The following is a 26,691-nucleotide window of genomic DNA, read 5'->3' as shown; positions in this document are numbered from 1 at the left end:
CCTTTGCTGTATCAATGGCCAGAAGCAAGTCATACTCCCTGGCCCCACTCAAAGGAAGAGGGTCAGAAGGCATAAATAGCATGTATGGGGGTCACAGGACCTCCCTAAGTTCTCTTCACTATACTCTGGCAATTCTGAGGCTATCTATGGCCTCATCTATCTAGTAGCATCAAGCAGCTCTTCTCTTCTGGACATCTCTTGGAATCTCCCTGGATGGTAGGAATCAGAGCATTTCTCTCCTGGGTCAAGCAAACTCTTATTTATGTTCCTTCTGTATCAGAAAAAAATACGAAGGCACAAAAAAGAAAGTGGGGAGAATGAAGACTGTGTAGCCATCCTGCTGAAGTGGAAAGAGAGGAGTGGTGGTCATGAACTATTGCCGTGTTCCAGAATCTGCTCAATGGTTTCCTCTCATGTTTGAGGGAAAGAAGGAAAGCAGAAGGATGGGAAGGAAAGAGAAGGATAGAGAAAGCATTGGTGATATTAGGAGTGCATTCACTGTCACAGAGTACTAAGCATTTCCATCTCGCAACAGCTGGCGTTTCAACAAATACTATGATTGACAATTGAATCTTGAATTTTCTACATTAGAATCTAAATCACTCAGCTTGCTACTAATTCTCTTACCTACAGAGTAGAACAACAAATTCTTCATAGTTGTTTAAGGGAGAGAAATTTTGGACACTCTTACTAAGTAAGCTAAGAAGAAGCAAATTCTCTTGCCATTTCATAAATTTAAGGAAGCATCCTTCTAACAAAGCCTTAAAAACAGTCTGTGTTCTGAAACATGAGACTTCACATTCAATTGATAGTTTTGCTCATTGGTATCTGTCCCTTTTCATGGATACTTAGTGCCAGAGCTGACCCAAAGCATGGATGAATTAGGCCTTCGCTGCCCAGCTTGGTGGGGGTTGGGGAAGCTGTCACAGAGTTTTTGAGCCTCCAGGTACCTTCTGCCATTGCCCTGCCATGAGTTTTCCTTTCATGTCCATAAACTCTCTCTTTAAGTAGTTTAAAGTTATGATCTAGCATTAACAGCATGTTAGCAGCCAACTCTAAAATCTTTACATATGTGAAAAGAATTCCAGGCATATTATGAACAAAATAATCTAACTTAGCCCAGTGAGAGTACTGAAGGTATTCTGAGATATTCTTGTACTGCGTGATGATGAAGCATACAAACTGTAAGCATCATGTATAAAATGATTAGTGGGAATAGGGAACTAAACATATTTTTGAAAATCTTTTATGTTCCAAGAATTGTATTATGTACTTAGGTCATTTCATTGTATTTTTTAAATACCTTGCAGAGTATGTATTAAAATCTCCATTTTATAGATGAGAGATCAAGTGCTTAAAGAGGTTAATAAACTGTCAATGTCACAAAACTGGTAGGGATTGACCCAAGAATTAAGCCCAAGTCTGTGTTCTATAAATCCTATTTTTCTGCCTGCCTGTTGCCTCTTGAAATTAGTAAATCATTTGCATAGCCCTGTGAAATAATAAAAAATATCCATGGATCTCTGACCTCAGTTTCTGGCACAGAGCTCCTATAAAATCCTTGTAATTTCCTAAGTGATAAAAACACAGGGAACATCTCTTGTTCTATTTGTTTTTGACTCTATCCCTGAGAAGAGCTCATATAAACCTTGTAAGTTCCTAAGTGATAAGAGAACCAGGAATATCTTTTAATCTAATGTGATGACTCTAGGTGGGCTCCTGAATGGCTCCTGGGTGAGTGCTGGTCACTAGAGAGTATAAGCCATGATTAGAAGCTTGGAATTTTCATCTTCATTCCCTGTCTTTCAGAGCGGGGAGAGAGGCTGGAAAGGAATTAATAATTGATCACATTTATGTAAGGAGGCTTCCATAATATCCCCATAATACAGGGTTCACAGAGCTTCCAAGTTGGTTGAATACATCCATACCGAGAGGATAATGCACCCCGACTTCACAGGGCCAGAAGTTCCTGACCTTCAGACCCTCCCAAACCTTGCTCTATGTTACCTCTTTGTCTGACTATTCATCTGCATGCTTTATTATATCCTTTAATAAGCTGGTAAATTTAAATAACTGTTACCCTGAGTTTTGTGAGCTGCTCTAACAAATTAATCAAACACAGGAGGGGTCATTGGAACCTCCAATCTAAGCTGATTGGTCAGAAGCACAAGTGATAAACTGGGTGTGGGACTGGCCTCTGAAATTTGTGTGTGTGAGGAGTCCAGTCTTGTGGAGGACTGAGCCTGTACCTGGAGGTTCTGATGCTATCTCCAGGTAGATAGTGTCAGAACTGAGTTGAGTCTTTGGACACCTCACAGGTGTCCGAGAATTACTTGGTGTGGAGAAAAACCTCCACACATTAGGTAAAGAGAGTATCAGAAATGAAGTATCCTGTGTGAGTAGTAAAGGAGACACTCAGGTGAAAAAAAAAAGACATAGTAGGGAAGAACTTTTTTTTTTTCTCTACACAGGAAAGGAAAAATGAGTTTCTAATTTACAAACCCCAAGAAATGTTTCTAGGGACAGCTGGGAGCAGTGAAAAAATGTAGGAAACAAGAAAAGGCAGTGCGTACTCCTAAACTTTCTATTTTTTCCCAGAAGAAGTTTAGAGGAATTGGTCTGCTTACCCTCTGAGGCCAGTTGGTTTTCTGTCTGGAATTGAAAGCACAGTACCCCCCACAAACTGATGTAGCAAAACACATTGCCTCCCTCCTGTTTCTTCCCAAATAAAGATGAAAGCCCACCTCTGTGGCACTAGCTGAGTCATTACAAACAATAACTTAATCAGAAGACACTCACTAGAAAATTAAAGAGAAGAGATGTGAGAGTATGTAGTGAAAAAAGGAACCACCAGGCATCAGCAAAATCTTCCCTGCAATAGACTACCTTTGTCATTCATTCATAAGGGAGAATAATAATACATAGGAAGAGAAAGAAATCCAATTGTGTGAGGATCAGAAGCCAAAACCTGTGAGGGATGGATTAGTGGAAATTGTGTATAATCACTAACTGACTTACATAGAAAAAATAAGAAAATCCCATTGAGGTAAAAACGATTACAGAGTACAATACCTGGAACACGGAGGTGTTTGGTCATCATAACTGTAATGATTCCTATTATTATTCCTGAACACTTCTTTATATATAGAGAGAAGAATGAGCTAGTCACAGCGAGCTGGTTCTGCACTGATAAATTCTAGAGAAAACGTCTCATGTACACAATACATATAGAGGTTCAAGTGGCTTTCCTGTGAATTAGATATCAAGGGAAAGAATTTATTTTCTTAAGTCCATTAATTGGAAGGACATATGGCTTGAACTACAGGAAATAGAAGGTTTTAAAAGGCATTGCCTTGTTTTCAGTAGTGCTTTCCCTCTCATTAGCAGTTTAGACCAAAGCTCAAACATGCATTCATATCAGAATCTATAGAGATGAGGGACTCATCTAGCTCAGAGATATTTTGATGTGGGCCCAGAAAAGTTTAATAATTTAGTCAGGTTTTGTTGTCTGAAAGAAAATTAGGCTCAGTACCTGCTCTTAAGGTTGGATACTCCAAGGTTGGATCTCAAGGAGAAAAAGTAGACAACAAAGCATCCGTAAACCAGAAAGGCATGTCGATCAGAGGTGTCAATGTTGGATGGAATGCCGACGAGGTGTTTTGGAAATGACTATGTTTATGGGGGCACAAGGCAAATGAGGAGGCTTTATGCATTCTATTACTCTGTCATATCTTTTTCAACCAATCTCAGTTGCTTTTCTCAACTAAGCCTCTTCTCTACCTCTCGTTTTCCACTGGTAGAGTTTTTACTTATTTCGTGGGTTGGTTTTCTTGAAATACTTGTGTTATACAAAATCTTCAGGAAAATGAAGACTACTTGATAGCTCACCTTTCTTTGCAGGGTTTATTTTCAAGTTTGAACATTTTGAGCTGCCCTTTATTGCTTAATGCAGTGTTTTATCATACCTGGCGTTTATAATTTCTTCACTGGAGAAATAGCGCAATGTGGACTTTAACTGTAACATACCAACAACTTTTATAGAACTCTAAAGTATCATAATAGTGATCCATATGTTGTCACCAAGCATTCCTATTTATTATTTGTCCTAGCATATATGTGAATGTGCTATATTTGTTGCATCTACCTTTTGGATTGACTATTCTTTTAGGTAAATGTACCTAAGAGTTTGCTAAATGACTGACTGCTCCTAGTCTTTCTATTCAATTACCTTAACCTAACATTATCGTTGCTAGAGGGCTTCTTGGCAAACATACCTGTGGTATCTGAGTTAAATATGTCACTGTGAGCATAAAGCATAAAAGGGCGAGGAATGGCATGCTTCATCAACAACAGCACTTGACTTCTCCTTGATGATGTAGATAATAGCACAAGCTTTAGTCTGGTGACAATAGGTAGGCATAGTAACTGTGTGCTGGCTTGGCAAAAATGACAGGAAAATGAGAGTTTTGATCTATTCTGATGGGAAAGCTACAATATGCTTTCTAATTATACAAATTTAATTCCTTCTTTATATATTCCCAAGACTGCAATCTTTCTTTTTTTGACTCTTTAGGTAATGGACAATTACAAAAGAGCCATTCAAGCAAAAATGCTTTTTTAAAAAGTTTTAAAGGGACTGAGAATAAAGGCCAAAATATACTTTTAATATAGGAATTGTTTTTTCCATGTTGCTGCGTTATTCTACAGAATATATTTAGTCAAACTGCGGAAGCCCCCAATAAAATTCTTATGTAGAAATTCAATTAAATAATTAAATGCTCAATGAATGTTCAACAGCAAAAATACTTTTAGAAAACTGTGGTGTACTAGATAAGGAGACACTCACCTTCCTCAAAGCTAAGAACATTGGTGGGAACTACCTATATACTTATGAGGCTTTGGAAAAATAGAGAGATATATGGAAAGAAATGGAGAAATACATAGGGAGAATAGAGATTTTTATGGGGAGACAGGAGAAACAGAGCATAAGGCCACTAGTCAAACCTTTTGCCTCACTAGAAATGCCATGAACCAGGCTGTAGCCATCAACAGATTTGAGATTTCTGTTTAATAGTATTATCCTACTTTCGGGGCTCTCATGATATAGGAGCTCTATAAAGAGAGGATCACAATATTTCTAGTGTGATTACTGCTATGATAAAGGATAGTGCCCTTAACTCTGACTCAGGAATTTGTTTCCTACAGAAACACACCAGCAGAACATTCACATTTCTCTGCCACTTTGTATTGGCTCCAAGAATCAAATGAGGTTAGTACTTAGACTTTGGGTTTAAAACTTGATCTCTATATCTGAGGAATAGCCTGAGGTAGGATGTGCAACGAATTTCCAAGTTTTCACTTTTCCTGCATTTTGGAAGGAATCAGGTGTGTTACTTACTTTCTGTCACAGAATCTGAGATACAATAAGTACAGCTGAATTTGAGACTTCAGTGGAATCAGGTGTCGAAACAAACAAATCAGGTTTCCTCCTTGTAGGAAACACAATCTAGCAGTGTCCTGAATACTCCTCTGCTGTACTGTGGAGTTTTTTTCATTGCCTTTATTTGGCATTTTTGTAAGCTATTGGATGATTTTCACCATATCTGGTTTACAGAATAGGAAACTAAACCCAGAGAAGGAAAATATCTTCGTTACGATCAACAACTAGTACAAAGCCAAGCCATTCCTCCCCATCTGTATTAGAATATAACCTAACTTTCTGACAAAATATCGCATTTCCCAAACATTTTTAAATGGAATCAGCAGTTCTAAGTAGTGTATTCGAATAGGACAGTCCCAGGGAAGGCCTCCAGTTCCATTGTTTCAGTCCAGGCTCTGTGTTGTTGGCAGCTAGGTAGGTCTGATACTTTGGAATCAGGTTATAGTGCTCAAAGCCCAACTTGTATCAGGAGATATAACATAATTAGGTACAGATCAAAAGTTGGGGATATAGATTTTTTTTTCTTAATTTCTGAGCATTATAAATGGTAGTCAGGGAGGTAAAGACTGAAACCATTGATCATGCTGGCTCTTTCAAAATGTTATCAGCGAATTATGGTCAGTGGATTCAGAAATCAGAGCTAATCACTGCATCCTTCAGGTAAAAGACAGTAAAAGCTATCGTTCCTTAATTAATTAAAAAAATGAAGTCCCTTGTTTGGTCAGTTTCTTCCCTTGTAAAAGATTGTTTATTGCTTTCTCCTTTAAAATCCCATCTTAACCATTTCTTTTTTCATTCCCTAATTTAGCAAATTGTATGCTTTTTGCCTTAGACATTTTCAATTTTCTCAAGGCATGGCCATCAGTTTCAGCATAGTCTTTTTAATCTGTCTGGTCAATTAGTTACATTCCCAGGAATAAAAGAAATTTAATTTTCCAAACAGAGTAATGTAAAATTATAATGGTTTAAAATTAATTTTTTTTCAATCTTACTTTCTACATACTTAAAGTCTCCTCAATCTATTGTCAAAACCAAACTAGACTTTATAAGGGAATAAGAAGGATTTTCTCAGAAGGCAATTTAAATTATCCTTTATTAATAGTGACACCAATTTCACTATCACAACTGATTGGCATTTATAAGGGCTAGGATGTATTCTCATATTTTTTCAGTTCATTCTTGCAATTAGACATTGTAAACAATAAGGCAAAGTTAAATTTGTATCATATAAATAAAATAATGATTAATCCATAATTAAGTAAAGGTGGGCCAATAAAGGTATCTGTTCAGTAAAGAGAAATTATTTATTTAGAAAAAGTCAGGATTTTGTATTTAAAAATTGATAAACTTGCAAATAATTTACAGTTGGGTTGGATGGGGGGAAATGTCCAAGCTGTGTACCTCTATTCTTATATGTTAATAATGCAGTCATCATTTCATGGTGTTCATTTGTCCTAAGGTACACAGAACCATTTAAACATGGTTTAGCAATGCTTTAGTGCCAGATTTTGTTTCTGGATAACCTTTAGAGTTTAAAAAAATTTACATTTATATATTATAGTCATTACATTTTATATATTAGTGTATATAAAACTTTTTTTTTACTTTACCAAAAGATTTAAATAACCTGCATAAATGATACAATAAGGGAAAGAAATGATTAAATACTGTCACAATTCAGCAGCTCTTAGTCATAATCATGGACCTTTTTAAAACCCTCCTTGAGATTTTTTTTAACAGGAGAGATGTTTTCAAAATTTTAAAATATATCATAATATATAGGTAACAATGACCATTGTTAGTAAACAGTTTAATAAAAACACATTAATCTTGTTTCTGTTAGGAAATATTCTTTTTCTGTATCACAACCTTGACTTCTACTATCAAGCAGAAAGATGTTTAAGAATGGATAGTGGGTAGTAGCAGAGCTTCGTATGCAAGGGTTTAATACAAGCTCAGTGGAAAAGATTAACCAACATTTTCATCCTCGTTGTTGAAATGTGCTATTTGTAGAATTGAAAAATGTTCAACTTATCCATGGAAAAATGCAGTTATTACTGTCTTTACCTCTTTATCTTTACTTGCACCAAAGAGCAAGCACAGTTAACTAATGTTACTGTGTTTGTAAACCATGTTGGAATTTACAAGTGTATCCCTTTTGATCTCTTAGCTGTATGGGGACAAGTACCATTTTCTCTAATTGACAGCTAGAAAAACCAGAGCGCAGTAACAGGTAATTAATTGCCAAGTTCCCCCACATAGCCAAGTGTGACCAGGTATGGTCAGGCCTTCTGCCTCATAATCTGCTACAATTTTTCCTGAGAATAATGAACTGGGTTAGGAAGAGGAATGTGTTTGGGATCTTTTATTGACTTTTTAAAAATTCTCAACTCCAATTGATTCCCACAGTTTTAACATGCCTGTGGGCTATGGTGTAGGCTCAATATAAGTATCAACATGTTTATTTTTTCACCTGTTACATGGCAGTGAATGAGAAGGTGCACAACTATTTTACTTGTGACACAAGTGATTTGTCTGATTTTTACATGAGAGTAATAGGAGCAGGGGGGTGTGAGATGATTCCTGAGGTCCCTTCCAGCTCTTTCTCACATTCTGGGATTTTCCTGGGCTGAGAACAGAATGAATGCTCACAGAATGCACAAGAAATGAATTAATCCACTTCATACAAAAGTGAGTTATAGAGCTGCCATCTTTGAGAGATAGTAGCAGTGACAGCATCATATGTTGACCTCACTCCTCACAATAATTTTTAACTTGATGTAATACTTGGAAAATAAAACATTTGCAATTTGTTTTTCTCTATGAATAATTTTTAACTCTGAGTTCTGCAGACTTTGCAAAGAATAACAATGATGTGCTTTTTAGCCATTTATCAACTCAAAATCTCTTTCAGTTTCCTTCTCCTATCACCCAGAAGGAATGTCCTTGCCTTCCCTGGAGATTCATACAAAATGCCACTTTCAGGATGAGGACTAACCAGATGACATTTATACTTCAAAGACCCTTTCAAAGTCCACACTTTACAAGTTAGAGGAACAAGTGTTAATTTGATCTGAAGTTTTAAGGAAGGGTTTTAAGAAGGGGCAGGGTCATGGATTAAGAAAGAGGAAGTGAAGACATTCCAGAGGAGGTCTGAAGGATATTGCAGAAGAGATGGTGAGGAAGCAGTAGCCGGTATGCAAAGGTGTGCTGAGGCAACTCTGTGGGGATCAAGGAGAGTTGGCCTGAAGGCATCTGAAAGGAAAATGAAAAAAAAAAAAAAAAAAAAAGCATGAACTTATGAGGAGGTCAGTTAGGGAGAGATCTTCAAAAGCTAGGTTGAATTTCTCTTTCCTTTTCTTTGCTACCTACAGCCTCTGGGCAGGAAAAAAAAAAGTGCATTTTCAGCATTTCCCTAAATAGTAGGAACCTTTTAGGAAGGGAATTTCAGATTGTTTATCTTCCACTTAAAAGTCTGTTCTCACTTTTGACCTATAAAAATGCAGACTAGCAGGGGCTAAGTGTCCCTTCTGGAGTTTAGACCCAGGTGTGCTATGGTTACAGCAGGCCTCTTTAAAGCATGTCCAGGGAACAGGGGCATGCAGGTGTCTGCTGACCCCAGTCTGTAACTTCTAACCTGAACTAAGTGATACTGGGTAGTGAGATCCAGAGCCTTTTACATGCAGGCCTTAAGCCCATAAGCCTGGGAAAACATCTTTCAGCTTAGTCCTGTTAATTGCTTGTGTGGCTAGAATGGCAAACTGAAGGAACATTATCTCCAAGATATAGCTCTTCTTGAAGGAGATGTGTCTTCGTTGGCCCAAATAAAATAGCGTTTATTAAAATACATTTAATGAAATTACTCAAAATTCTAGTTCACCTTATTTGGGTGATTAATTGGCTTATATATATCCTTCTACCATTCTGTAGTGACTAAAGTAAAATAATCTAATAAATCGGTGGCTATTCAGTGGAAAATAAAGATTCATGTTCACTAATATTATTATCATGTTTGTCAACATTATATGTTCCATTGCTATTGATCATCTTAGGAATCCTTTATCTGTACATAGTTTGAATACTATAAAATAATTATATAAAATAAACTTTTCTAGCTAAATCAGATAATTTAATATTTTTTATGCATCATGTCATTTTATCAGTTTAATATGAGTGCGCAATGGTAATGATTTCTCTAGTGCCTAAAATATTGGTTTAGTGGAGCCACAATCAGCATGGACTATGGAGCTGTACATGTTAGGTTTATGGATTGATAGATAAAAAATTACTCTTAACCTAAAGCAGTAGAAATAAATGTTTATGCTAGAATTTTACAGTTGGATCTCAAAGTTGATTTTATGAACTTCTTGAATAGAAACAAATAGATCTATTTCTGTAACAAATTGAAGTTCAGTTTGACACATCCCATGTCTGCAGGAACAAAATGATTGCTTTAGTGGGTTGCCCTTCCTTCCTCCCTCCCTCCCTTCTTTCCTTTTTCCTTCTCTCCCTCCCTCTCTTCCTCCCTCCTTTCTTACCTTTTATTCCTTTCTTCTCCATTAAGAGTATTTCCATTCAGTCACATCACTGTAGTCAGTGGAGCAACTGCTTCTGAAATTACTTTGCTACAGCCTCCATTAATATATGCCCTGCTGCTTGCAATAGATACAAAAAATGGCAAGAATGCCTTGGGTTAATATCAGAATATTCCTTGACTTTCAATAGAAAGGCTGTATGCTAGGAATAGTGACATATTTTCAATTGTCTCAAGGCATTCAGGGCAGCTGGCAATCTTGTAGGACATTCTTTTTCCTAAAGTCTTATCCAACTCTTAGGCAAGTGTTCAGCTTCTATCTAAATGCAACTGCCTGATAAGGCTTTCTGAACAACCCTGTAATGCTGTTTTTCTCAATCCATTCTACAAATAACACAATATTTCTGTGTTCCATTTGTTTCCTTATTTCTTACACCTGCCTTTTCCTTTATCTCTTTAATTAACACCTGGATCTCTTTATATATCATTTTAAAAAGGTAAAAACACTATTCTTAATTTCTACTTCTATCTCCAAATGAGTAGATTATCACTCTGGCTCAATAACACATTGTTTATTAAAACTCAGGAACCCAGAAGAAGCGTAAGCAAATCAGCTTTGGAGTTAGACAAACCTTATTACAAATCTTACCTCACTAACTTGGTGACCTTGAAAATCTGAAAAACTTCTTTAAGTATAAATTCCTTTCTCCCCTGAAATGGAAATACTTAACATTCACAGAAACCCAAAAGAGCCAATATTAAGTGATATACATAAAATCATTAGCACTGCCTATGGCATATAGTAAGAACTCAATAAATGTTACCATACTTCCCTCATCATCTTATTGTGTTTGGGATTGTGTGTGTGTGTGTGTTGGAACTGACAATTTTGTAGAAATGATGTGAGCTTTGAAGTCCCAGACAACTATGTTCATGTTGTGCCCCCACCACTGTGTAGAGGAAAGATCTTGGATACTATACTAAGCTTGGTGTCTCAGTGTGATCATCTATAAAGTAATGACTACCTACTTAACTCCATAGTGAGGATAAAATGTCATAATGAAGATGTGTGATGAAAACAATGGCTGACATATAATAATTACTTGGCAAATGATAGACATGGCCTAGAAACAATGCTCTTCCCATCTTTGTTGTTGTCTTTGGACAAACCTGGGGACAGCCTTTTCTATGCTAACTTTGGCACCAACCCACTAATTCTCCTTTTCTCTTTGATCCATCATTATTTTAGATAACTTCAAAATTACCCCGACATTCACAGGCATCACAAGAAACCAAGATGTGGACTCTATTATCATTGAGAATTGTTTTAAGAGCTTAAAATTTGAGATCATTCTTTCTGATCACCGTGATTTCACTTTATACTCCATCATTTTCCTTTATCCTCACCATGACCTGTCTACCTTCTATCCCTCATATTATATTGAGTCTATTTGTTTTCCCCTAACTTCAAAACCAACCATTCTACTTAATTATCTCTACTTAAGCATTTCTAGTGCTATATTTCCATCAATACTGTTCAATTTAACCATTTCTAGTGCTTTATTTTCCTCAGTCTTGTGTTGCCTCATTAATCACTCCAACCAACCACCAAAGCTGATCTCATTGCTCAATTCTCTCTTTCTGCAAGAGCTTCAATGTGATTACTTTTAATTATTTCCTTAAATTTTGAATTAAATTCACCAGTGAGCCTTTTCAGGACTGAAATTTTCTTTGTAGGAAGGCCTTTAATCACAATTTTAATTTCTTTGGCATGGGTTATTTGGGTTTTCTAGTTCAGTGTCAGTAAATTTTATCCATTTACAAAATTTATGTCAATCACTATTTTCCCTGGGAAAACTTTTTTTGATATATTGATTTGATGTAATGTCTCATTCTTTGGAATTACTTAAGAGTTTATTGGACTTCACTTAAGACATTTATTTGATATCACTTGAATTATATCATGTTGGCAAGTTTCACAGGGAAGGAAATCGGATTTAATCATCTTTGTACTACTCATCATATCAAGTACATGAACAAAATCAATAAGTACACTTTGAATTCAATTAACAGTGTTACAGAAGATAGATTGTAACATTTTTTAAACTTCAGAATTAAATTCTGTTCCTTAGTCTTTGGCATAGCCCCCCACCCCCACCCCCTGCCATAAATTTCTAATTATTTTTAAATTACTAAACTCAGAAGCAGTTTCCTAGATATTCTTCTGAAGGCATGCTAGTTCAATTGTCTAAAAGTACTAGTGAGAAAAATTAATATTAAATCAATGACACCTGGTTCAGTTAGTACTTTTCCTCTCACTCTGTTCTGTCTTCTTTTCCACCATCATGTGACTCCTCACTCAGTCATTCCACTTAATCATGTCTAGTGCTTTATTTCCATTAATATTTGGTTTAACCACATCTAGTGCAAAAAGTAGAAAATTTGCCATAGTTTCTTAAAATTGATTCAAGAATAACCTACCATGTTTTAATGGTGGGACAAGACCAGGAGTTTTGTAAATGGATATGTGTTTGCATGTTGCCTGGATAATTTGAAGCATATTGGCTTTTTTTTCCCCACATCTTGGCACAGTATTCAGATAAGGCAGCAGTTTTAGACTTTTGAGCGTATTACTAAAACTTCTTTATTTGTTTAGTTTTTACTAAAATCCTTCCTTCCTTCCGTCCTTCCTTCCTTCCTTCCTTCCTTCCTTCCTTCCTTCCTTCCTTCCTCTGAAACTTCTTCAGCTGCAACATATTTGACATCATTAATGCATTGTCTTTCTAAAAGACAGGGTTCTGCCCTACAGCCCCATACCAGGTCAATGATTTAAGCCCAATTTTGTGAGAAGAGTCATAAGTATCAGACAGTGAATCATTAGTATGCATTTCCGGAAGAATTCATATCTTTCTTGAGGTTGCTTTTCTATCGTGGTCTAGCTGTGTTTGATGTGCATCTTATGACAGGACAATAGTTAGTGGGTGGGAATATTTGTTGAGAATGTTCTCTTTTATTTTTCTCTTTTTCTCTCCTCCTGCCCAATTTCAGAAGTGGACAAAAATACTGTTTTTTCTCAGTGCTTCCATATTATGAGAAGAAAGGCAGCCGTGCAACACTTCTTATTATAAATTCAATTTCTTGAAGCAGGTTGCAGGGGGAGGCTTATGAATAACAAAGAGAGAGGAAAGGGGAAATTTGTGAGAAAAAAAATTTGTGAGTAATTTTCCTGGGATTGAAAGATAATTTAAAATGCCACAAATCAATAAAACAGAGATATATCTGTGAGAAAAAGAACTGCTGGAAAGAATATGTATTTTATATATATGTAGTTTTGTTATCCAAAATGCTCGTAGTGAAACCAAGAGTAGAAAATGAATTTCACACAAACTACAAGAAACATCTTCCCTTGCATTCCAGGACTGAATGCTAATGCTGGTTGTAGGTGACAGAGCGTTTTACACCATGTTTTGTGATCTCTAACCTGTGAATTTATTTAGGTGTAACAATGCCTCCCCTACCTCACTCCAACCCTCATTTAAAACTTGTGTTTAATGTTACACTGGTCTCTGGTGCATGTAATAACATTGTACTCTTACTTAATAAAATATTTTATAGCTCCCAGGAATCATCACTTCAACTCACTATTCTGGTCTTCCTCACTCCCAGAAAAATAAAAGCCATATGCTTCAAACTCACATGAAATTGGAGGAGCAATAAGACATGATCTTTTATTATATTATTTATAATCCCAAGTGCTTTTAGGGAAACAAAAAATAATCTCTTCTCTTTCATGTCTATCATTTGTGTGACTAAGAGGAAGGAACTGATGATGCATGTAATACAGTTGTGTGGACAGTCATTTACCTTTGATTTTGTCTACCTTTTTTTGAGAGCAATCAGTTTCTTGGCCTAAGGAAAACAGCATGGATAAGATCCCAGAAGCTTCTCAGTTCAATCCCCCTACCCCTCTGGGAGAAGTAGATAAACAACTCTCTTTGGACTTAAAATGGAGCTAGTTTTCCTGCGGGCATGCTGTTCCTGTCCAACTCAGCTGAGAGTTGCTGCATGCAGAGGTAGGAATATCTGACTATCATTGGTCCACAGAGTTGGCAGAGTTTTACCATGAGAACAGCTAAGTCTTTTGTGTCTAATGCAGTCTTCCCATAAAGATGTTTTAGACAAAGTGCCAAACTGTTAATGTGATTGGCTCTCATCATGCACAGGAAATGATGCGCTGGGGGAAGGTTTTCTGGTCTTCAGCAGGGATGCTGAAATGACCATATCTTGATGACTTCTATCAAAACTCTTCTGTTGACTTGTTGCCCATCTCAGCCTATTTTAGGCTTGGCTTTAGTGACCTGACATACTCGGATTGACCCATATTCAGTTTGGGTCCACATACCACTGGACCCTTGTACTTGAATGGTGTGAATGATACTATAAGGCATCCTTTGATGTCTTTCTAAGAGAACATTGGCTGATATGAGAGATGATAATAGGCCTAGCAAAGAATTATGTTGGATAGGAGGCATCCTACCAGTTCTTGAGCTGTACCCTCTTCCCAATTAGTTCAGCTATCTATCATGCCACCATTTCTGTTGTTAGAAATGTGGAAGTGAGAGTCAAATAAAAATCTATTATCAGTAATAAAGTATTAATGTTAAAGAAGGCATTATTTGATAGTTGAAAACAATATTGAAATATATACCCTGAAAATGGCCATGCTAACAGGTTTGAGGAAGTTTGGGGTGGGGAGGGAGCAGATCTTCATTAAGTGGCTGTGTTTTACACTTTCCCTTGACTAGCTAGGCTCTCTTCTCCCTTTCACCCCTGGTCATTTACATTCCCTGCCCCCATTTGTAAATATTACTGTGCTAAGAGCCTCAACGAAATAATTAATACTGTAGAGTATTCCTTGTTATTATGAAGTCAAACCTATTGGCATTTACTTCTGGTATATTCAGTGAAAATAGATATTTCTATGCAATGTTTTATTTTACAGTTCTTTGCATCCACATTGGTTGGGTATTGTCTTCCTGTTTTTATATTTGGTCAGTTTTCTGTCCCTCATTCCCCGCCTGTTGCTGAATTTTTATGAACTCTTGTCTATTGGTGTTATCTATTCCTTTAGCTGTGTTTTCCAGGTTTACTAATAAATAATTTCTAGTTTGGGATATGGATAGGAAGGCTGTTAGACATGAAATAAAAAACACATTGAAAAGTGTGCCATCTCTTTCCCTAGAAAGCTTTCAGTTACAGGACAGTTGGAGGCTGGTTCACACCATGTCATGTTTTGAGGAATAGATTATTATTCTTATGATTGCTAAGCCTACCTTTGTTTTCATGACAATTTTCTGTTTGGTGGTTCAGTTATATGTTTTATAGGTACTTTTATATACAACTATTTCCATTATTATACTTCCCAGGAACTTATTTATTGATTTTTTACTTCATGTCAGGCACTATAGGAACAACATGGTGACACCATCCAGAAAGAATTTATAATAACATTTGTGGTATTTCATAGTTAACCAAACACTTTCACTTTTATCATCTCATTTGATCCCCTTAGCACTCTGGGAGTAACAAGGGCGAGTATTAACATTCCCATTTCACAGAGAAGGAAAATGGCTTAAAGAGGTTAAGTGAGTTTCACAAGGCCACAGCTAATAAGGGACAGATTTAGGGCAATGAGTAGGAGGAATTTTCATTTAAAATTGATCGATGAAAGAAAAATAGTAGTCTTTAAATTCCAATAACAACATGTGACTAAAGACATTAATATACTTTATCAGAGCTCAAAATTAGTATCACTATCTTTGATTATGGACCTCTCCATTGTCCATCTTACAGATATAAATAAATAAATAATGGAGAAAAGAATTGTTGTAAAAGCAAGCTATGTCACACTATCCATAAAATATTATTGTTGTTTCTCAGTCTTATCCCAGAGGGACAGTTTAATCTAAGAAACACTAATTTATATGTCAGACCAATAGCATATTCCAACAGGAGATCAATTTAAATGGACATTTATTTGTTGATTTTTATTTTTAAAGAGACACCAGTAGAATAAAACCATTTCATAAAAGAAACAGTAATCTTTTTGCTCCTTCTGGTTCATGCTACAATTTTGTCTGGTCTCTCATGCTTAGTACAAAGGCAGAGGGAAGTCAGAATTACCTCTTACTCATTAGTATCAACTTGTTTCTTCCATCTAAAAACTTGATACCTAATTATTTTAACTAATAAATGTATTCACATGTAATTCATAGCCTTTTTCTTTTTTCTTTCTTTTCGGTCTTGTAGGAGATTAGTAAACATATGAAGCATTTCCACAGTAGTTTAGAGGAGAAGGGGCTAGAGCTTTCCATAATATTTTCTTAACCTGTGTGTAGCATTTGACACTCTTGACCACTTCCTGTCTCTTGAAGTTCTCTCTTGCCTCAAATTCTTAACCCTGCATTGTCTAATTATCTTAATCTCTCTGGTTCTCTATTTTCTCTTCATGCTTTCAAATACAGCAATACCTTGAAGTTCTATCCTTATGCCTTTTCTGAAAGATCTCATCTTCTGATAGTATATCTATTTTCATGATTTTATCAGCCATCCAATAGGAGTGACTTACCAAATTACACATTTAGTTTTGAATTCTTCTTTAACCCAATTTACCAAAATAACTGCTAGATAAAATTATCTTATATCCTATAACTGATATTTTAGTATTTTTAAAAACTGAATATCTCATTTCACTCTTAAATTTATTTCACTCAGTGGGATGGTCTCCCTACATTTCTGCTGGCAACATGCTTGATCTATCAGTTGTAAAACTCAAGTTTCAACATATATTAATCTCCCTTCCCTTTTGAAAATATATCTAATCAGCTTCTAAGACCTGCCTAATTCATCTTTAAATCACATTTACTTTTATTTGCACATTTTCATTTACAATGCCACCATCAGGTACTCTATTTTCACTACTGTCAGATTTACTTTCTACAACCTGGCTATTATCAATTGCAACCATGATCAAAATCTGTCAATATCTCCCAGGGTGTCAAAAGCCTGACAGGCAAGTTTGCCAAACAATGTCCCTTTCTGGCACTTACTCACTTCAACTTATATCCCAGTTCAAGTGTTATATTTTCTCCTAGCTAGACATTTTGCCCACTCTTGATTTTATGGCTTTATCCATGCTGTTTTCCCAATGCATGAGTTCTCATCTCCTTCCTACCATATAATAGGAACTCCATGAATCCTTCAGTTCATTATATTGCCTATATTTTGTATAAGTCAACACTGACCATCCAGAATGAAAATCTAACTTCCTCTGTTTTTCTATAGTATATCATTTAGCATTTTGCGTGTAATGCCTTAAAACCTTTATTGTCCTTTATATTCATGCCAATGTATTTCCCATCTTCCCAACTAATTTATAAAGTGCTTATTATCAGGGATTATGTCTTATCTCTTCTTGCAGCTGCCACAATAACTAATTCAGACCATATTAGGTACTCAATAAACAGTGATTAGTTGCATATAAACAAAGTAAATTCGTAATGCAAATTATTCATATTGATAAGCTATATATACTTGCTTTTAAAGATCATTAACAAGATTATGCATGGTAATAATTCTTCATCAATGGTTTGTAACTATTTTAGGCACTCAGTAAACTAAAAACAAATAAAAATCCATTAATCAGGTTCAGTTAATTTGGCAGTAGATCAAAGCCTAAAACAGATGACCGACAAACATAAACAACATTGTTCCAGTGTCTGGTCTTTTAATTCCAGGCACAGCCTTCTCTAAGCTATATTCATTCCTTCTCTTTCTTATAAATGGGATAATTATTAAGGCTTTTCCAACTGATTATGCCTAAATAAGGTAAATTTACTGAAGGACAAAAAAAATGACAAAAGTAGGAAGCCCACCTTAAGTGAGAATTGAGCAGCAGTGGCCTATGGGTGAGGGGCCAGGCATTACATTATGTATATACTGTATCCAATATCTTTTAATCAGATTCTTATAGTCACAAGCAAGGTTCTACACTGTATGTTAATGATTGTCTTTCTCCATTTGTCTGTAAACTGTGGAGACCAGGAGATAGGTATCATTCAATTCTGAATCTCCAATGCTTATTAGCTTTTCTTATATAATTTGGGTGCAATATTAATTTATTTATTCTTTTTCTCAGTGCAGAAGAGTATTGTACCTTGCTCTCTCCTTATCCACATATTTAGTCAATCGTTTATATTCCAGGTCATGCAGCTGTCATTTAGGACTTATACAAGCTGATAAAAAATAGACAAGACAGCCACACATATTATATAGCCCCACATACTTTCTTCCCTTCTTCCCACACATTTATTAAACAGAAAGTAGCTAAAGACCAGAAGAAGGAGTTCTTCAGGGTGCTAGAATTATGTCTCTGCTAATGACCTAGATTACACTTTTTCCACACTTCATCAAATATAAAGGAGAAAAGCAGACCCCCCAGCCCCATCTCTCTAGAGTGGTAGTTCTCAACCAGGAGTGATTTTTGCCTCAGAGGAAACATTTGGCAATATCTAGGGACGTTTTTGGTTGTCACAACAATGTGTATGTTGTAGGGGGGCATCTAGTGAGTGGAGGCTAGGATGCTTCTAAATATCCCTTGTAATGCAGGATAGCTCCCACAAGGAGTTCTCCAGCTCCAAATATAAATGGGGCCAAAACTGAGAAACCCTGCTTTGGATTCAGTAGATGAACTTGGACCCTGGATTTTGCTTTTATTTTTTTTAATTAAAAAATTAATTTTTCATTTAAATTCAATTTAGCTAACATATAGCATATTATTAGTTTTGGGGGTAGAATTTAGTGATTTATCAGTTACATATAACACCCAGTGCTCATTATATCATGTACCCTCCTTAATGTCCATCACACAATTACTTCATCCTCCTACCATCTCCCCTCCAGCAACCCATAGTTTGTTTTCTATTGTTAAGGGTCTCTTATGGTTTGGCTCCCTCTCTGTTTTTATCTTATTTTATTTTTCCTTCCTTTCCTATATGTTTATCTCTTTTGTTTCTTAAATTCCATATATGAGTGAGATCATATGGTATATTTCTTTCTCTGACTTATTTTACTTAGTGTAATACCCCCTAGGTCTATCCATGTTATTACAAATGGCAAGATTTAATTCTTTTTGATAGCTGAGTAATATTTCATTATATATATCTATGGATATATAGATACAGATATAGATATACACACCACATCTTCTTTATCCATCCATCAATGACATCTGGGGCCTTTCCATAATTTGGCTATTATGGACATTGCTGCTATAAATATAGGGTTGCATGTGCCCCATTTGAATCACTGGGTACCTTTTAGATAAAAACCTAGTACTCTAATTGCTGGGTTGTAGGGTAGTTCTATTTTTAACTTTTTGAGGAACCTCCATACTGTTTTCTAGTGTAGCTGTGCCAGCTTGTGTTCCTACCAATAGTATATGAGGGTTCCCATTTCTTTGCATCCACATCAACATTTATTGTTTCCTTACTTATTATTTTTAGCCATTCTGATTGGTGTGAGGTGGTATCTCATTGTGGTTTTGATTTGCATTTCCCTGATGCCAAGTGATATGGATCATTTTTTCATGTGCCTTTTTGCCATTTGTATATCTTTGGAGAAATGTCTGCTCATGTCTTCTGCCCATTTCTTTTTTTTTTTTAATAAATTTATTTTTTATTGTTGTTCAATTTACCAACATACAGAATAACACCCAGTGTTCATCCCATCAAGTGCCCCCCTCAGTGCCCGTCACCCATTCACCCCCACCCCCTGCCCTCCTCTCTTTCCATCACCCCTAGTTCGTTTCCCAGAGTTAGGAGTCTTCATGTTCTGTCTCCCTTTCTGATATTTCCCACACATTTCTTCTCCCTTCCCTTATATTCCCTTTCACTATTATTTATATTCCCCAAATGAATGAGAACATACACTGTTTGTCCTTCTCCGATTGACTTACTTCACTCAGCATAATACCCTCCAGTTCCATCCACGTTGAAGCAAATGGTGGGTATTTGCTGTTTCTAATGGCTGAGTAATATTCCATTGTATACATAGACCACATTGTCTTTATCCATTCATCTTTTGATGGACACTGAGGCTCCTTCCACAGTTTGGCTATTGTGGACATTGCTGCTAGAAACTTCGGGGTGCAGGTGTCCCGGCGTTTCATTACATCTGAATCTTTGGGGTAAATCCCCAATAGTGCAATTGCTGGGTCGTAGAGCAGGTCTATTTTTAACTCTTTGAGGAACCTCCACACAGTTTTCCAGAGTGGCTGCACCAGTTCACATTCCCACCAAAAGTGCAAGAGGGTTCCCTTTTCTCCGCATCCTCTCCAACATTTGTGGTTTCCTGCTTTGTTAATTTTCCCCATTCTCACTGGTGTGAGGTGGTACCTCATTGTGGTTTTGATTTGTATTTCCCTGATGGCAAGTGATGCAGAGCATTTTCTCATGTGCATCTTGGCCATGTCTATGTCTTCCTCCGTAAGATTTCTCTTCATGTCTTTTGCCCATTTCATGATTGGATTGTTTGTTTCTTTGGTGTTGAGTTTAATAAGTTTTTTATAGAGCTTGGAAACTAGCCCTTTATCTGATACATCATTTGCAAATATCTTCTCCCATTCTGTAGGTTGTTTTTTGGTTTTGTTGACTGTATCCTTTGCTGTGCAAAAGCTTCTTATCTTGATGAAGTCCCAATAGTTCATTTTTGCTTTTGTTTCTTTTGCCTTCGTGGATGTATCTTGCAAGAAGTTACTGTGGCCGAGTTCAAAAAGGGTGTTGCCTGTGTTCTCCTCTAGGATTTTGATGGACTCTTGTCTCACATTTAGATCTTTCATCCTTTTGAGTTTATCTTTGTGTAATCTTGGTGAAAGAGAGTGGTCTAGTTTCATTCTTCTGCATGTGGATGTCCAATTTTCCCAGCACCATCTATTGAAGAGACTGTCTTTTTTCCAGTGGATAGTCTTTCCTCCTTTGTCGAATATTAGTTGACCATAAAGTTCAGGGTCCACTTCTGGGTTCTCTATTCTGTTCCATTGATCTATGTGTCTGTTTTTGTGCCAGCACCACACTGTCTTAATGACCACAGCTTTGTAGTACAACCTGAAATCTGGCATTGTGATGCCCCAGCTATGGTTTTCTTTTTTAAAATTCCCCTGGCTATTTGGGGTCTTTTCTGATTCCACACAAATCTTAAAATAATTTGTTCTAACTCTCTGAAGAAAGTCTATGGTATTTTGATAGGGATTGCATTAAACGTGTAAATTGCCCTGGGTAACATTGACATTTTCACAATATTAATTCTGCCAATCCATGAGCATGGAATATTTTTCCATCTCTTTGTGTCTTCCTCAATTTCTTTCAGAAGTGTTCTATAGTTTTTAGGGTATAGATCCTTTACCTCTTCGGTTAGGTTTATTCCTAGGTATCTTATGCTTTTGGGTGCAATTGTAAATGGGATTGACTCCTTAATTTCTCTTTCTTCAGTCTCATTGTTAGTGTATAGAAATGCCATTGATTTCTGGGCATTGATTTTGTATCCTGCCATGCTACCAAACTGCTGTATGAGTTCTAGCAATCTTGGGGTGGAGGCTTTTGGGTTTTCTATGTAGAGTATCATGTCATCGGCAAAAAGGTAGAGTTTGACTTCTTCTTTGCCAATTTGAATGCCTTTAATGTCTTTTTGTTGTCTGATTGCTGAGGCTAGGACTTCCAGTACTATGTGGAATAGCAGTGGTGAGAGTGGACATCCCTGTCTTGTTCCTGATCTTAGGGGAAAGGCTCCCAGTGCTTCCCCATTGAGAATGATATCTGCTGTGGGCTTTTCGTAGATGGATTTTAAGATGTCGAGGAATGTTCCCTCTATCCCTACACTCTGAAGAGTTTTGATCAGGAATGGATGCTGTATTTTGTCAAACACTTTCTCTGCATCTAATGAGAGGATCATATGGTTCTTGGTTTTTCTCTTGCTGATATGATGAATCACATTGATTATTTTACGAGTGTTGAACCAGCCTTGTGTCCCGGGGATAAATCCTACTTGGTCGTGGTGAATAATTTTCTTAATGTGCTGTTGGAACCTATTGGCTAGTATCTTGTTGAGAATTTTTGCATCCATGTTCATCAGGGATATTGGTCTGTAATTCTCCTTTTTGGTGGGGTCTTTGTCTGGTTTTGGAATTAAGGTGATGCTGGCCTCATAGAACGAATTTGGAAGTACTCCATCTCTTTCTATCTTTCCAAACAGGTTTAGTAGAATAGGTATGGTTTCTTCTTTAAATGTTTGATAGAATTCCCCTGGGAAGCCATCTGGCCCTGGACTCTTGTGTCTTGGGAGGTTTTTGATGACTGCTTCAATTTCCTCCCTGGTTATTGGCCTGTTCAGGTTTTCTATTTCTTCCTGTTCCAGTTTTGGTAGTTTGTGGCTTTCTAGGAATGTGTCCATTTCTTCTAGATTGCCTAATTTATTGGCGTATAGCTGTTCATAATATGTTTTTAAAATCGTTTGTATTTCCTTGTTGTTGGTAGTGATATCTCCATTCTCATTCATGATTTTATTAATTTGAGTCTTCTCTCTCTTCTTTTTAATAAGGCTGGCTAATGGTTTATCTATCTTATTAATTCTTTCAAAGAACCAACTCCTGGTTTTGTTGATCTGTTCCACAGTTCTTCTGGTCTCGATTTTGTTGAGTTCTGCTTGAATCTTAATTAACTCTCTTCTTCTGCTGGGTGTAGGATTTATCTGCTGTGTTTTCTCTAGCTCCTTTATGTGTAAGGTTAGCTTTTGTATTTGAGTTCTTTCCAGTTTTTGAATGGATGCTTGTATTGCGATGTATTTCCGCCTTAGGACTGCTTTTGCTGCATCCCAAAGATTTTGAACGGTTGTTTCTTCATTCTCATTAGTTTCCATGAATCTTTTTAATTCTTCCTTTATATCCTGGTTGACCCTTTCATCTTTTAGCAAGATGGTCCTTAACCTCCACGTGTTTGAGGTCCTTCCAAACTTCTTCTTGTGATTTAGTTCTAATTTCAAGGCATTATGGTCTGAGAATATGCAGGGGACGATCCCAATCTTTTGGTATCGGTTCAGACCCGATTTGTGACCCAGTATGTGGTCTATTCTGGAGAAAGTTCCATGTGCACTTGAGAAGAATGTGTATTCAGTTGCATTTGGATGTAAAGTTCTGTAAATATCTGTGAAATCCATCTGGTCCAGTGTATCATTTAAAGCTCTTGTTTCTTTGGAGATGTTGTGCTTAGAAGACCTGTCGATTGTAGAAAGTGCCACGTTCAAGTCAGCAAGTATAAGTGTATTATTATCTAAGTATTTCTTCACTTTGGTTATTAATTGATTTAAATATTTGGCAGCTCCCACATTCGAGGCATATATATTGAGGATTGTTAAGTCCTCTTGTTGGATAGATCCTTTGAGTATGATATAGTGTCCCTCTTCATCTCTCACTACAGTCTTCGGGGTAAATTTTAGTTTATCTGATATAAGGATGGCTACCCCTGCTTTCTTTTGAGGACCATTTGAATGGTAAATGTTTCTCCAACCTTTTATTTTCAGGCTGTAGGTGTCCTTCTGTCTAAAATGAGTCTCTTGTAGACAGCAAATAGATGGGTCTTGTTTTTTTATCCAGTCTGAAACCCTGTGCCTTTTGATGGGGTCATTAAGCCCGTTCACTTTCAGAGTTACTATTGACAGATATGAGTTTAGTGTCATCATGATATCTATTCAGTCCTTGTTTTTGTGGACTGTTCCACTGAACTTCTTCTTAAAGGGGAATTTTAAGAGCCCCCCTTAAAATTTCTTGCAGAGCTGGTTTGGAGGTCACATATTCTTTCAGTTCCTGCCTGTCTTGGAAGCTCTTTATCTCTCCTTCCATTTTGAATGAGAGCCTTGCTGGATAAAGTATTCTTGGTTGCATGTTCTTCTCATTTAGGACCCTGAATATATCCTGCCAGCCCTTTCTGGCCTGCCAGGTCTCTGTGGAGAGGTCTGCTGTTACCCTAACACCCCTCCCCATAAAAGTCAGGGATTTCTTGTCTCTTGCTGCTTTAAGGATCTTCTCTTTATCTTTTGAATTTGCAAGCTTCACTATTAAATGTCGAGGTGTTGAACGGTTTTTATTGATTTTAGGGGGGGGATCTCTCTATATCCTGGATCTGAATGCCTGTTTCCCTTCCCAGATTAGGAAAGTTTTCAGCTATGATTTGTTCAAATACATATTCTGGCCCTCTGGCCCTTTCGGCGCCCTCGGGAACCCCAATTAAATGTAGGTTTTTCTTCCTCAGGCTGTCATTTATTTCCCTTAATCTATCTTCATGGTCTTTTAATTGTCTGTTTTTTTTCTAGTTTCCCTCTTTGCCATCAACTTGTCTTCTATGTCACTCACTTGTTCTTCCACCTCATTAACCCTTGTCATTAGGACTTCTAGTTTGGATTGCATCTCATTCAATTGATTTTTAATTTCTGCCTGATTGGATCTAAATTCTGCAGTCATGAAGTCTCTTGAGTCCTTTATGCTTTTTTCTAGGGCCACCAGTAGCTGTATGATAGTGCTTCTGAATTGGCTTTCTGACATTGAATTGTAATCCAGATTTTGTAACTCTGTGGGAGAGAAGACTGTTTCTGATTCTTTCTTTTGAGGTGAGGTTTTCCTTCTAGTCATTTTGCTCAGTGCAGAGTGGCCAAAAACAAGTTGTATTGGGAAAAGGAGAACAAGGAGAGAAAAAGTAGGAAAGAAAAGAGAAAAAGAAAAAAGAAAAGTGGAAGAAAAAAAGAGAAAAGAGAAGAAAAAAGAGAAAGAGAAAGAAAAAGAAAGGAAAAAAAGTGTGGGGGAAGCAAACAAAAATCAAAGGAAAAAAAACACAGTGGAGTATCTTCTGTTTCTGTATACTTTCAGTCCCTTGACTTCCCCTGGAACTTGTCCTTCTAGCTGGTCTTCTGGGGGAGGGGCCCGTTGTGCTGATTTTCAGGTGTTAGCACTTGGGGGAGCTGCTCTGCCCCCTGCCTGGTGCAGGGCTCAGTGGGGGGTGTTTACCCCGTGAGGCCCCTGGAGGAACAACCGCAGTGGCAGCGGCCAGCTCTGGAGCCCTGGAGTCAGCTCCCGCAGTAACTACCGAGCTCTCTGTCTGCAGGGCCTGGAGGCTCCAGGGCGGGACGCTGATCTGCTCAGCTCGGGGTGTCCTGGGTCCTGGGCCCTCCCGGCCTCTGCCTGTCCCGGGGGGAGGCCGGATCCTGGGCTGTGTCTCGGCGCCCTGTGCTCCGGGGCCTGCACTGTTGGATTCGCGCTCCTGCCCCGCAGCCCCCTCCGCGGAGCCGCCGCCCGAGCCCCTCCGAGCTGCTCCCGGGTCCTGCCGTGCACACTGCAGCCTTTTAGGGAGTTTGGTGCACTCTCCTGGGGCGCAGTGGCTCTGTTAGTGTCCCAGGGAGCCCGATGGCCTCCCCGCCCTCCTGGGTCCTGCTCCACCTCCCTGCGAGCCCCTTTCTGCCCGGGGAGGTCGGTGCAGCTCCTGCTCCTCCGGGACGGGGCTCTCCTGTCCTGGGGACACTCGCCCCGGCCTCAGCCCGGCTCCTCGCGGGGCCCCTCCCCCTTGGAGGCCTTTTGTTTCTTTATTTCTTTTTCCCCCGTCTTCCTACCTGATAGAAGCGCAAACTCTTCTCACTATAGCATTCCAGCTGTTGTCTATTTAAATCTCAGGCCAAATTCGTAGATTTTCAGGATGATTTGAAGGTTATCTAGGTAATTTGGTGGGGACAGGTGATTTGGGGACCCTACTCTTCCGCCATCTTGCCCTTCCTCTCCTCTGCCCATTTCTTGACTGGGTATTTGTCTTTTGGGGTGTTTAATTTGATAAGTTCTTTATAGATTTTGGATACTAGCTCTTTAGTATAGATACGTCATTTCCAAATACTTTTTCCCATTCTATAGGTTGCTGTTTAGTTTTTTTCATTGTTTCATTTGCTGTACAAAAGCTTTTTATCCTGATGAAGCCCCATTAGTTCATTCCTGCCTTTCCTTTGGAGATGCATCTAGCAACTCCCTTCCTTTGGAGATGCATCTAGCAAGAAATTACTGTGGCCAAGGTTGAAGTGGTTGCTACCAGTGTTCTCCTCTAGGATTTTAATGGATTCTTGTTCAGAGTAGGTTTTTCATCCATTTTGAGTTTATTTTTGTGTATGGTTTAAGAAAATAGTCCAGTTTCATTCTTCTGCATATGGCTGTCCAATTCACACAACACCATATGTTAAAAAGACTGTCTTTTTTCCATTAGATATTCTTTCCTGCTTTGTTGAAGATTAGTTGAACATAGAATGAAGGTCCATTTCTGGGTTCTTTGTTCCATTCCATTGATCTATGTGTCTGTTTTTGTGCCATTACCATATTGTCCTGCTGATCACAGCTTTATAATGCAGCTTTAAGTCTAGAATTGCAATGTCTCCTCCAACTTTGCTTTTCTTTTTCAACATTCCTTTGGCTATTCGGGTCTTTTCTGGTTCTATACAAATTTTAGGATTGTTTGTTCCAGCTCTGTGAAATATTCTGATGGTATTTTGATAGGTATTTCATTAAATGTGTAGATTGCTTTAGTTAGTATAGACATTTTAACAGTATTTTTTCTTTCAATCCATGAGAATGGAAGATTTTTCC

The 26,691-nt window shown here is 37.5% G+C and overlaps 2 long non-coding RNA genes across 2 annotated transcripts in view; one reads left to right on the top strand and one right to left on the bottom strand.

The window, feature by feature from the left end:
- LOC140601523 (uncharacterized) overlaps positions 1–26,691 on the top strand; it is a 602,967-nt gene that overhangs the window by 505,939 nt on the left and 70,337 nt on the right. The gene's annotated exons all lie outside the window — the stretch shown is intronic.
- LOC140600710 (uncharacterized) lies at positions 7,324–10,970 on the bottom strand. The gene is made up of 3 exons (XR_012003872.1): positions 10,624–10,970; positions 9,979–10,092; positions 7,324–8,695 (listed from the first exon to the last, which is right to left on the bottom strand). It is a non-coding gene; the product is annotated as an uncharacterized lncRNA (long non-coding RNA).

This window comes from Canis lupus, chromosome 12 (assembly GCF_048164855.1).
Source record: "Canis lupus baileyi chromosome 12, mCanLup2.hap1, whole genome shotgun sequence".
Lineage (NCBI taxonomy): Eukaryota > Metazoa > Chordata > Mammalia > Carnivora > Canidae > Canis > Canis lupus.
This window is presented reverse-complemented; position numbering and strand designations above follow the sequence as displayed.